The sequence below is a fragment of the Puma concolor genome, chromosome A1 (assembly GCF_028749965.1).
Source record: "Puma concolor isolate L17-30 chromosome A1, mPumCon1.1.hap2, whole genome shotgun sequence".
Taxonomy (NCBI): Eukaryota; Metazoa; Chordata; class Mammalia; order Carnivora; family Felidae; genus Puma; species Puma concolor.
Genome location: NC_141667.1, coordinates 128256883 through 128270251, shown reverse-complemented (window position 1 = coordinate 128270251; position 13369 = coordinate 128256883).

The window sequence follows — 13369 nt, the reverse complement described above, 5'->3', positions numbered from 1 at the left end:
CCTGCCCGCCGCCTAGGGGTGCAGCTCTTCACGAGTAGCTCTGAGTGCCAAGCCAAAAGCCAGGATGAACAAGGATGAGCCGACCTTACTCTGCCCTCATGGCAGCTCTGAGCCTGAGGGGGCCAGGTGGGATGGGGAGAGAGGGCATCCAATGTGAATCCAAAGCAGAAAGTATGAAGGGCCATGTGAAAGTCTGATAGAATATTGCAGGGAGATCACCACCAGGCAGGGGGCATCAGGTGGAGAAGGCATATTTAGGATGCACTTCAAAAGATGGTCAGGATTTGGACAAGAAACAGAGTAGAAGACAGATGAAAAGAGGGCACATGGGGAAGTTGGAAGCATGCCTGGGGAAGGAGGAGAGTTTGGAGAAGAGGCTGAGAAGGGTAATCAGGGCCAGGTTGTGGAGGGTCTGGTGTGGGAGGGAAAGGGCTGGGGGTCGCCGCAGTGACCCAGGGGAGAGGAGCCGAGTCTGGCAGTGCTGTTGCAGGCGTGTCTGTGATAGTGACTGTCACCGGGCCCTGGGAGCTTAAAAACTGAGGCTGGGAGCACAGAACCTGAGTTCGGGCTTAAATGGTCTGAGGTGAGGCCACGGGCATTAGGATTTGTGAAAAGCTGCCCATAGTCACTGATTCTAAGATGCTGTCAAGGTGAAGAACGAATCGTTAGCATTATGATTCAGTGGGGTGGGACTTGTTTTCGAAGCTTGCAGTGATGCCAGTGATCCTGGTCCACGGGCCACTCTTGGAGTAGCAAGAGGGTCCTTAGGACTCGGCCACGCAGAGCACCTGCCTGCAGTTGAACCTTGCTGGGGAGGAAAAACGGAAAACATTTGACCTCTTCCATCTGGTATGCCCTGGGATGCTGGCGCTTGCTGAGGGAGGGCAGCCTCTTTCACTAGCAGTCGCTGTCCTTCAGGGACAAATGGGAACTCTAAACTGAAGCACACATACTCCTAGGGCTAGAGGAAGACCTTTCAGGGGTTGAGCGAGCATGGGCAACTTTTGCTGGATCCATTTCCTCAGCTTCCACAGCTGGGCTCTCCCACAACAGATCCGCCGGAGGGCACCCTCCTCCATGCTGACCAGCCTACTCCTCCTCGCCTTCCCTCCCAGTCTCTTCCCTCACCCTTGGCAGAGGGAAGATTTCCCTCTCATAGGCCTTACCACGGACGGGGCACTGTGGCCGGATGCAAAAGTCCCCACGATTCGTACCAGAGGGCAACGAGAAAATGCAGGCTCTCGCGATCAAAGCAAGAAATAGTTGACGGTGTTGCCCTTGGCTTCGTGAGCACAGAGCCTTCTCTGTCACTGCTAGAATCATATCTTGTAAGGGATTCTCAGGAGGGCCCGCAGCAATATGTTTATTTGAATTTAAAAGATGAAATCATTCTTTTCTGACCAGAAGTAAGTCAACTTTGCTTAATGTTGACAATGAGGACTGACTTTGCAATTAGATCATACATTTATTTAGCCGTATGGACCAGTCCTTATTCCAAACACTTTACACAAATGCAGTGATTTAATCCTCTCAAAGGCCTTACTACTATTATTCCCAGTTGATACAGAATATTGATGTACAAGAGGTTAAGTAACTTGTCCACAGTCACATGACTGGTAAGGGTTGACATTTTCTATAAATTTCACGAACTCAATCTATAGTTCCAACATTTTGACAAAAATACAATGTGATGTCCATGTTCAAAGTACAGTACTCGGGCATCTTTGACAGTTATTTAAACATATGGTAAAGATCTTTAACTATCGCCTTTAAAATTTGGCTCACTAACTATGCAGTCTTGGCCCAGTCCCACTTTTCTGAGGGTCAGCCCCTCGTCTGCAAAAAATGGAACAAGCATCTCTGCTCAGCAGGGTTGCTGAAAGAGCAAATGTGAGAGCCCAAGAAGTAGCCTGGCCCATAGCCAGTTCTGGATGAATGGCAGATATTATTAACATGGTTGGCATCTGGAAAGCCATCTTGGCGTGTGGTAGGAGCTCCCTGAATGTAAGCGCCCGTCCACCTGATTAATGATCCCCAGATTTCATTCCCATGGCATAAAATGCCCTGTGGGGGGTGGTAGTGTGAGGCAGCTATGCATCCTCTTGTCTTCCTTGTCCAAATTTCCTCAAAGAAGACATCACAGTGCACTTCCTCCAGCATGCCCCCTCTGAGTGATAAATCCTCACAATGACCTCTCTTTTTGTTGATCATTTGACTGGCTCACACTAGGTCTTCGTGAGCAGATCAATGAATCAGTGAATGAATGAATGCTGGGAATCGGGGAGAGGGAATGAGGCAGGCACTTCCTTGCCTTCACCAATTGTTGCAATTGTCATTGCAACACTGACAGATGCCAAAATAGTAGAAAAAGAGGGGCCAGCGCAAGCCCACGTAAGGGGCATCAAGGAAGGGAAGGCTTCCTGGAAGGAAGTGTTGTCTAAACTAAAATCAAATGGACAAGTAGAAGTCAGACAGCAGGAGCAGTGTGTTCATAGGCCTGGAGGTAAGAAAAGATCCACTGAGCTTTGAGAATAGGACTTAGTAAACTTGACCATGGATGAAGACTTCCTAGTCCTAAGCTTGATTTCTTGCCTTCTGTTGCCCCTCCCAGATGGTCAAAACACAAGGAGTTTTCTACATCTTTTGTATTCACCCTATATTTGCTCATTTCTTACCTCCTGGAGCACTGCATAGAACCCATTCTAGCCATGAAATGGGTTAACAGCACCCCATCTGCTGGTCCCTAGGACACACATCCCCAGGAAGCCATGCTCTGAAATATCTGTTCACACATCAAAATCAGGATTATGTGGGAGAACTTCACCTGCAAGGGGCATACAGACCCCGTGGCCTCAGAGCTGGGGCTTTGGGTCTATAGGGTGGATGAAATGTGTGGCTTGTCCCAGTCTGCCTTTCGATCCCAAGATCAGAGAAGAGCACAGAGTCAGCAGCAGGGCAGGGAGAGCAGGATTGTCTGTTTATACTCTCTCTCTGTGACTGAAGGTCAAATCCTGTCACCAGCAGACAGACTAGCCTTTGTTGCTTCCCCGGAGTGGCCCTGGACACTCTCTCTCCCCCATACTTTCTAGGGCTTTCTGTTCCAGTCTGCAAAATTAACTCCTGCAAATGAAACAAGAAACAAGATCTGGACACTGCAAATCCACCAACCGAGATCAGATATGTCTTTTGAGGCATGAAAGCAAAGATTTTCTGTGATTTTTCAGAGCCTTCCCAGTTGCAAGATTTTCCTGGAAATCCACTAGAAACAATGAAATTCATTCTTACGGTTGGCTCCAGAGTGGTCAGTGATATCACCACACAGGCAAACACACTCCCTATCCATCTGCTAGCGAAGGCTACATTTATGTCAAACTAATTTATGTGTTTCCAGTTTAAAAAATTCAGTTTATTTTCCCTGTGGTTGTGATGAGCAGGTTGGCTGACAAAGAAAAATCAGTAGAAGGAGACTTTCCCAAAGATCAGAAAAAGAGTAAAGCAGAATGTGAGAACACTTGGCTCTGTTGGCCTGACCAGTACATTGACCAAAGCCTGAGGTCTAGGGTGAAGTTCCCTGCACATGGAGACTTGGCCACTTGAACCATACTAGAGCCTGCCATTTTCTTTCTTTCTTTCTTTCTTTCTTTCTTTCTTTCTTTCTTTCTTTCTTTCTTTTAATAAAATTAAGTGTCAAGTTAGCTAACATATGGAGTATACAGTGTGTTATGGGCTTTGGGACTAGATTCCCCGTGATTTTTCACTTACATGCAACACCCAGTGCTCATCCCAACAAGTGGCCTCCTCGATGCCCATCACCCATTTTCCCTACACCCCCCCCCCCATCAACCCTCAGTTTGTTCTCTGTACTTAAGAGTCTCCCATGGTTTGACTCCCTCTCAGTTTGTAACTATTTTTTTTCTTCCCTTCCCCCATGGTCTTCTGTTAAGTTTCTCAAATTCCACATACGAGTAAGAACATAAGATATCTGTCTTTCTCTGAATGACTTATTTCACTTAGCATATTACATTGTTGCAAATGGCAAAATTCCATTCTTTTTCATTTCTGAGTAGTATTCCATTATACACACACACACACACACACACACACACACACACACATATATATGCACACACACACATATACACCACATCTTTATCCATTCATCAGTCACTGGATATTTGGGCTCTTTCCATAATTTGGCTAGTGTTAATAGTGCTGCTTTAAACATTGGTATACACATGCCCCTATGAATCACCACTCTCGTATCCTTTGGATATAAATGCCTAGTAGTGAGCCTGCCGTTTTCTAAGAGCACTTCTTTTTGCTCCTAAAAGTAGTCCCAACTTTCTTTTACAAGACCTTTAACATGTGTGTTTTCCAGGATGTCTTTCCTGACCAATCTCACCTGGCCCTGGTCACTCCTTTGGGTTTTCTTTCATGGCTGTGTGCCCCACTTCGGGTTGTAAGCCCTGTGAAGTCAGGAACAAACCATTTCTTGACTGTCCTCTCTGCAGCTCTAGAGGAGCATTTTGTCAATGGGAGGGATGGGGTCCGAGGCTACCGACTCCACAGGTACCATTTCCTTACTGGCGGGATGTTTGAGCCCAAATCCAGCCCCTATATTCCTCCATCGCTTAGGACTCCTCTTGCAAATAGGCCGTTTTGCACAACTGCCTTTTCCAGGAGACACCTTGCACTGTGGTGCTTGTGTTTGGCTGCAGTTAACTCCAAGGCCTGTACCAGCCACACACTCAACAAGGGCCATGCTTCCAGCCAAGTGAGTCCTCTGAAATGAAAACACAAACAGGCCATCCTGCCGGGACCGGTAGCCGCCTGCTGCTAGCTGGGGAGGAAGGACTTTCATTAGTTATTGTCACTGAGCTGGCACTGTGCCAATCCCCACATCTGGAAACAGTTATGAAGAAAGAAGAGGCATGAAAGCCTGGGCCTCATGACCCTGCAGTGTTCCTTTCTGCTGCTTTATTTATTAATTTGCTGGTTTGGAGTGATCAACTCAGGTCCCCAGTGTAAGTTACAGGAACCGAAGTTAAAAAGAGGCCACGACAGTCACAATACGCTCCGAAAACAGGCCAAGATCTTATTTATGGGGTCTTGGATGAACTTTACATCTAAATAAACATGTTTTGAAGTTGCATAGTGTGTTGGACTTTAATCACCAAGCCAAGCCTTTCTAAGCTCTGCCTCGAGCTTCATGCTCCTCCCCAACTTGGCAGGACTCTGCCACATAGGTCTCCAGGGCACGCTAGGATTTGTGCTCATTGGATTTGGACATGCAGATAGCGCCTGCTGTTTGTGCACGTGCGTGTGCGCGCGTGCACGCGCGCGCGCGCACACACACACACACACACACACACACAGGGACACACTTGTTACCTCCCCCGCCTGCCTCCTTTAAACTGTAAGTAACTGAAATGTTTCAGTGGAGGCTGACCTGTGTCTGCACGCACCAGTGCCATGTGCCGTTAGCTGCTGACAGTGCCCTGAAAATGAAATAGTCCACAAGGCCTAGGGGCCTGTTCCAGAGTGCTTATTGGTTCTAAAGTTTGCAAAGTGCTATATGGAAGATGGGCTTTTTGAAAAGGACCCAAATTCAAATGTTAGGATATTTAGATTTCTATACAATGGAAGGGTGGAGAAGGATGGTCTTAAATCGAATGATCAAGAAGGCATTTTCCTTGGCCATTAAGAGTGGATGCACAGAAAAGCAACTCTTCCAGGCTCTTGTAGGTCTCAGAAACTGTAAGGTGCTAACGAGAACCAGAAACCCAGACTAGCAGTATGTCTGTCTCTGGTACTAACTCTGTCTCTGGTTTGGGGTTTGATGAGTTGCAGTCTACCTTGCTGACTTGGCTTCCCTCCCAACCAGATGATGAATCACCTCTTCTGGGAAGAATCCCAAACCCCCTCCACTCCTCTCACCCTCGACCGACTAGCCAGCCACCATCCCCCTCTCGCCCCGTGTGGTTGGGTACTTTCCTTTGGAGCTCCTTTCTATGGAGCCATGTATTAAGCACTTATTTCATTGTATATACACCTGGCTCCCCCACCAGACTGAGTGCCTCATGGACGGGGAATGACTGAGTCATTTCGCAACTGCCACAGGCAGCCCGTTGCTGAGCTCGTAGCATGATTTCTGTGAGTGTTTGTACAATCAGTCCAGAGCCACTTTGTGGAGCGAGACGGTTGACCCATGCATTGGCAGTAGCATTTTTTTTTTAATGACATAGAAAAATAGGACTTACTCAAACTACAGTTCAACTGTGACTTCAGAAACGTGCTAATTAATCCGGACACATCTTTTCTACAGACTCTGGGGGTCATTTTAATTCTTTTGTTGTCCTGGGATTCTGTTGTATTAAATGTTAATCTAAGTGACTGTGCCGTTAATTTGAAGAATTCTCAAGGACAGATAATTGATGTTTGATCAGTAATTTAAAGAGGAATAAAAGAAAAGTTTGGGTTTTTGTTTAAATGAGACTTGCCGAAGTGTTGTCGTATGTGGGGTTGTGCCAGGCACCCCAAAGAATTATCTTTCACTTCTTATGTTACACACTTTTACGGTGCTTTAAGAGAAATGAGGGCTCAGAATACATAGTCCATCTGCAGTGTGAAATGTATTAGGAAAGAAAATGATCTGTCTTGCCAGCCAAAGAGTCAGACGGAGGTCATTGCTGGCGTATGGGAGGCTGCAAAGAGGGGTCTAGATAATTAAAGAGGAATGACGAGGCCTTGCCAGTGCTTGCTGCAGTATGGTTTTTATTTTTATTTTTTTTTTTAACGTTTATTTATTTTTTCGGGACAGAGAGAGACAGAGCATGAACGGGGGAGGGGCAGAGAGAGAGGGAGACACAGAATCAGAAACAGGCTCCAGGCTCTGAGCCATCAGCCCAGAGCCTGACGCGGGGCTCGAACTCCCGGACCGCGAGATCGTGACCTGGCTGAAGTCGGACGCTTAACCGACTGCGCCACCCAGGCGCCCTTCTGCAGTATGTTTAAGAGTCCACATGTGCTGAGACCATAAGTTAGCTCTGGGAGCCTAGAGGCTACCTGATGGTAAATTGGGTGCAGGTGGGAATGTTCCCTTTGGGAGGTCCCAGGCCATGGGGAGCCCAATGTCAGTGCTGCAAACTCCCTCAGTTGTCTGCGTAAGCCATGGGGAAAAGACGGGGATGTGCTTCCCCCAAATTCAAGAAAGCAATTCTCATCTTGCCCATGCCAGCTGAGTAGCATTTTTATTTGTTCAACGTAAATTCTGGAGACTTCATCAGAGGACCCTGCAAGTGGCTAATCTGGAGGAGCAGCAAGTCACTGCTATGGGAGCAGGTGGGTAACCCCTTCCCCTGTATCTGGGAGGCACGGGCTCATCTAGATTCACCAAGCAGTAAATACAGATGGTTCTTTCTGTAGGCTGGGAGTGGCCTAACGGTAAGGTTGTTGAGGGGTGCTAAATAATTCTAGTTGAGTCACTCAAAGGAACACAGATTTCATGGTGAAGATAAACGATGGTTCCACAGCTCAGTCCTCTGCCTCTCTGGGGTGGGAGGGAATGGCTCTGTGTCACCACTTTCCTCACCGAAGCTGCCTCATTCACCAGAAAGTTTGCTGGAGACTTGCAGGGGTTTGCTCAGTGAACATCTGTGCAAGCGAGAGAAAGTTCTAGAGCTTTTGAAAAGTGTCCAACTACACTGCCTGCCGAGGGGCATTCAACAGTGGTGTAGGCAGCGCGGCTGCTAGGACCTGGTGGGCCATCTGTGCTCAAATGCTGACTCTTCCGCTTACAGCTTCATCACTTCTCTGGCAAGCTCCTTCACCTCTCCCAGCCTTGCCTTTCTAACATCTGTAAAACAGAAAAAATAACGATTCCCACCCCATAGGATTATGTTAAGGATGAAATGACTTAATGCACAGAAAGTACTTAAGACAGCACCTGCCGTTGGTCAGCTAGGAGTGGTGTGCAAACGGGTAAATAGTCCGTGTGTGCGCATATGTACAAGTATAGCCTGTGCACATGCATGCACCTATGTGCCTTTCTCGGCTTCCCCATTGCTCTGAAGCTCACTGCCTTTCTAGAAACAGCCTCATCTAGGGGATCCCCAGGCTAAACCCTGCTTTTGCTGTCGTGGGAAGCAGCAGTCCAAGCCCCTTTCCGTGGCTCCTCTCATCACAGCATTTAGGCCCTCAAGACTTGGTGAAAGGTCAGGAGCCCCATGGGTGGAAGGCTGAGGAGGAAATGCTGGGGAAGGCTGGGAGTGGGAGGGAGCCGGCTCGGAGAGGCGGCTGGTGCTGACAGGTGGGCTCTGGGCCCAGCCTGACCGCTGCGTGAGGGGCGGGGCGGGTCCAGAGAAGTCAGCGTGTGTATCACAGAACGCTGAAATGGGGAGTAATTTTGCCTCCATTTCAGGGTAAAGGTGCTGATCTAGAGAACGGGCATGTTCCAAAGTGTGCCAACCAGCAGGCAAGATGTGTCTGTTATCTCTCAAGCTGTCTGGCCTGCACAAATCACCTTCTGTACCATGGATTCAAATGTCCTGAGGCCTTTTGGGAGAGGCAGGGTGGGGGCAGGATCAGAGCATTTCTTAGGCACTTTCAACATGGCTCTCAGGATGGCTGCTGTAGAGCCACATCTCTCGATGGCTGGAACCTCTTCCCCCTTCTTCTGATGGTCACACAGCTTGCGGCTGAGGAAGTGGAGGCTTTCGCTGCATTTTAGCACGCGGTGGGGGTGGGGGGCAGTCAAAATCAGGATGTGACGTTGGGAGGGAAGGTGGGGAGGGGAGGCAGGACAAACATTTTTTTAAGCCCCTTGGTTTCTGCCCAACTCTGAGGGCCACTTAAATCAGAATTCTAGCTGTGTGGAGGAACCACCAGCTAAAGTGGTGTCTGTCTCCACTTACTCCAGACCCATCCGTTGCAATGGGTGGGGGTTGCACTAGAAGGGATTTAGGCTGGGCCTTCCAAAACACAGACAGCAGTCAATTACTGAGGCTGTAGCTGTTAACTGGGCTCCATGCGGAGCTATTCTGTTCTAAAGGAAGAGCATGTGTAAACACTTGGGCTAAGTGTCATGGCAGGCCTAAGGGCTAACTTGGGAAAGGAGAGCCTCCCTCAAGTGGGAAGGCCAAGGAATGAAGACGAGAAGATAACACAGCAGCCCAGAAAGGTTACGGAATCTGCCTGAGGGCACACAGCTTCTCAGGATCAAAGGTGTTCTTACTTGAGTGGAGACCAGGAGGAGCCCAGTGCTCTGCATAGGGGAAGCAGAAGTGGGGCTGTGTGGGGTGTGGGCTGTGTGCTGTGTGCCTTGCCCCGCAGGAGCCAAGGCTGATGTCAGGATACGTGGGAGAGCAGGCTAGATCCATCAAAAAGAGGCACTCTGTAGGAGCCTTAGCGGCCAGGCACAGCAAAAGAACGGCAATGCGTGGAAAGTAACTTTGGGTGTAGGGATTATGGATGGGATCAGTTTTATTCTATGATCTAGCCTTTTCGGTGTTTTCCAAGCTCTGTATAATCTGCATGCATTCTTTTTTTAACCAGAAAAAAAAAATGTCCATTAAAATGAAAGAAAACAGACAGGGAAGTCTGGATTTTCTCTCATAAACAATAGAAGCCATTGGGCGTGTCCTAGGAGATCAGTGTTTCCCGAGAAGCGGTATTTGGGGAAGATAAGGCCGGCAGTGTAGGGAAAGGTGGATGGCGGCAGTGAGGGTAGGGTGTCAAGGAGACTGGCTGGGGACTGCCGCTGGTGAGAAGTGAGGCAGTGGGGTATTTGAGTGCTACCTGGGGGAGCAGAAACATCTGGAGAGGTGTGGAAAGAATGCTTGGAGGGTCTTGGTGACCGTTTGCACGTGGGGGGCAAGAAGAGGGAAGAGGCAAAACTTGCTGTGGGGTTTCCAACCCTGGGCAGTGCCCTTGGCAGGAATATAGAAGCCAAGGGGAGTCGGACGAAGGAGAGGAGTGGGACAGAGCAGCCATTGGGGCTTGCTGGAGTTTGGAATGCATTGCCTTTGGGTGATGTCTATTTTTTTGAGGCCTTTGCCCTCCAAGCAGGAAAACTTGAGGGGAGTAGAGAAAAGGCATGGGTAAGCTTTGTGTCTCAAGTTCCCTACTGTGGGTATCACTCCTCGAAAGTATTTGAGGTCAGGCAACCTCAAAAGTGCCTGCAGATTCTTCTAGGAGATTTTATCTGAGCCAAATCAATGCAACTCTCGTGTGAAAAATCCATTTCCCTGGAAAATGAAGTTGGGTTCTAACCAACAAGCAGTAGCGTTTGGCAAGCCCTGATTAAGAAAGCCAGTGTTTGGAGAAGTTGTGACAACAGCCAGTCATTTAGGAAAGTAAACACTGGGGACCTCATGCCATTTTAGGGCTGTGACAGTTGGTTCTGTCCCCTTCAGATGTAGAGACTGACGCTGCAGGTTTAAGTGCTTGCTGTTACCAGCCTGTGGACCACCCAGGCCCCCTTTGCAGGCTTTGAAAAGCAAGAAGAATTGAAGGTGACCCCGACCAGACACAGTTTCCTTTCCCTGTTCATTGTGAAGACACTGAATATCTAACAACTGGACTTAGCAAAACAAAAGACAAACCACCTGCCAGTCACCAGGGTATCTTGACTGACATTCAGAAAGTCAGCTGGGCCTCAGTGCAGCAGCTGACCACTTTCCAACATGGTCATGTCGCTGGTAAAAATTTTCGGGTGTCTTTCTCTTTGTCGATGTCTGTATTTCTTGAAGAGCTTTACATGAATTGAATCGTAGTTTAAACTCATCTGAGCTTTACCCGTTTAACCTAAAACGCCACTGGCCTGTGTTTCCCAGACTTTGACATGCACACAAATGACCTGGTGATCTGTTAAAATACAGTATCTGACGGGGGGTGGGGGTGTCTAAGATTCTGCATGTGTTCCACACGTTCTCAGGGGCAAGGTTATGGTACGCCCTTGACAACCCAAATCCAAATTCCCCAAATGGCACTGCAGTAACCCCTCAATTTTAGTAGACAGGGCTGTTTCTTGCATTTGTCAGGGGGATAGAGAATTGCTGTGTGAAGTACTGTTCTAAATGCTGTGTGTTGTACAAAGAATGGAAGCTTTCCCCCACATGTGACTCATGTGTTCCTTTAAGTTGGATATCTCATGCCAAAGCTCATCCTTCTTTCTCCCCAGCAAGTCTTAGGGTGCTGAAGAGCTAATTCGCTACATGGCGGCAGCTTTTTTAGGCCGAGTGCCCTCTGGAAATTATTTTGGCCATGTCATCTGTCCCCACTGATGCACAGACATCACCAGGAACTCTGGGGAGGACGGCCAGAGGGAGGTATGAAGTGGACCAAGCTGCGAACACCAGTTCTCCCACCCACAGACCCCCAAACCAGTTTCTCTCGGTTTCCTTTGTGGGGAACTTGCTGGAACCACTAATTCGTCGTGATGTTTAAGGCGCGTCGTCAAGCACAACAGGGTTATTTTCAAAAACTGAACCGTTTTTGGTGATCTTACATGAGCCACAGAATGTGAAAGTAGTCATTTTTATAAAGTGCCTGAAAAAGCCTGGTAATTATTGTTCCAAACAAGCCGGTCTTTCTCTTCAGTTTGTCTGACATGGAAAGAAAAAGAAAATCCCTTCCAAGTGAGCGGTCTTTTAGTGAGCTGTGCTTGCCCTGGCTGGATCCAGGTCAGCGGGGATGGGGGACCCCTGCTTTTCTCTCCAGCTGCATCTTGTCCTGTGGTCCAAAAACACCCCTCCAAGCAGCTGTCTCTGGTGGGAGAGCATGTTTACAATCACGGCGCTCTGTGTTTTACAGTTTCCGAGAGGGGCAGTGGTGGGCAAGAACGGGATTTATTTTTTACTTACATCTAAACAGTCAATGAAATATTACTGTAATCTCTTACTGAGCTCATGGAAAAACTCAAGTCATCGAATGTTAGTTTTACAGATGAGGGAAGTTTTACAGCAACATTACCTGACTGGCTCCAAAGCCCGTAAATCTTGCTACAGGGAGAGTTAGGCTGGGAAAGCAGGGCTCCCGGGCTCTTACACACGAGATGCATCTTCCCTAAAACTGCGATGCAGCTAATGCTCCAGCCCCGGGGGAAATTTCAAGCCTGGGCTTGGAGCTCTTTGAGTGCTTCCTAATGTCCTGTGCCAAGCAGTCATGTTGAAACAGAGAAACGTTCTGCTTGAAATTAATTAAAAGATCATTTTCACATGATCGCTTCTAGAGTTGTTAATCAGTGACCTCTATTATATAAAACAGTTACTGGGGAGAAGTAAGCAACTCATATGCATCGACCACTTGACTTGAGTTATATTATAATCTACCCTAAGTTCTATGGGGTAGTTTTGATGATCATCTCTATGAGATAAGTAGCAGTTGAAGCTCAGAGGAATTGACCAGCTTGCCCAAGGCCACACAGCTTATAAGGAGCTGGGATTTGAACTCAGGCCATCTGTCTCCAGAGCCTGTACTCAACAGCTTTGTTATACTGGTGTCATTACTCGGGCAAGGCTGGCTGTCTACATGGTGGATCCTGCGTGGGGACAAACGTGAACCAGCTGCAAACCTGAACCATCAAGCGAAATTGCCAAGGGCTGCTTCCTCCCTTTCCTTCCCAGAAACTTCCTGTCGTTTCTTACCCTACCCTTCTTGTCAAAGCCACCCCAAATTTACAAAGGAGTTATTTTACAGCAGCTCATACTCAGATGCCAATCCATGGAGGCTGCTGTGTGCTCAGACCTCAGCCCAGCCAATGCAGCCTTCCCAGCTGGTGATCTGAGAGGCCATCCATCTTGACTCAGTGAGTGGGGTCATTGCCAAAGATACCTCTCTCTTTGCTTGACCACTGGCTGAGCAGAAAGTCAGCAGATAGGATTTTTTGATGGGAAAATCACCAAAATAGTTCTTCCTATGCTGCTCTCTGGATTTTCTCCCAGAGGCTCCAGAAAGAAAAAAAAAAAGAAGAAGAAGAAAGAAAAAAGAAATGATAATAAGCACCACAATGAGGAAAGAATTCATAGATAAAGTGGAGCTAAATCCTAGGGGCCCAAACCCAGAACCTAGGGCAGCAGGAGAGACATTTTCCTCTCTCAGAAATTTGTTTTCAGGAAAGTGCATTTATTCCAGACTGAAGTGTGTATTTGATAGTGCTCCCCAGTGAGCAGAATGAGCCTCATCTGGACAGAGATAGGCAAAGGGAATATTTTCCCCAAAGTGGCAGAGGTCCCCAGCGCTGAGCCTGGCCCCCACAGCTAGCCAGCAGAGTGAATGTCCCAACCCTCCCTTCTGAGGAGGTGGGGAGGGGAGGAGACAAGGAGGGCATCAGGGAAGGTCAATGTCAGGACCACTCCAGATCACCTCCTGG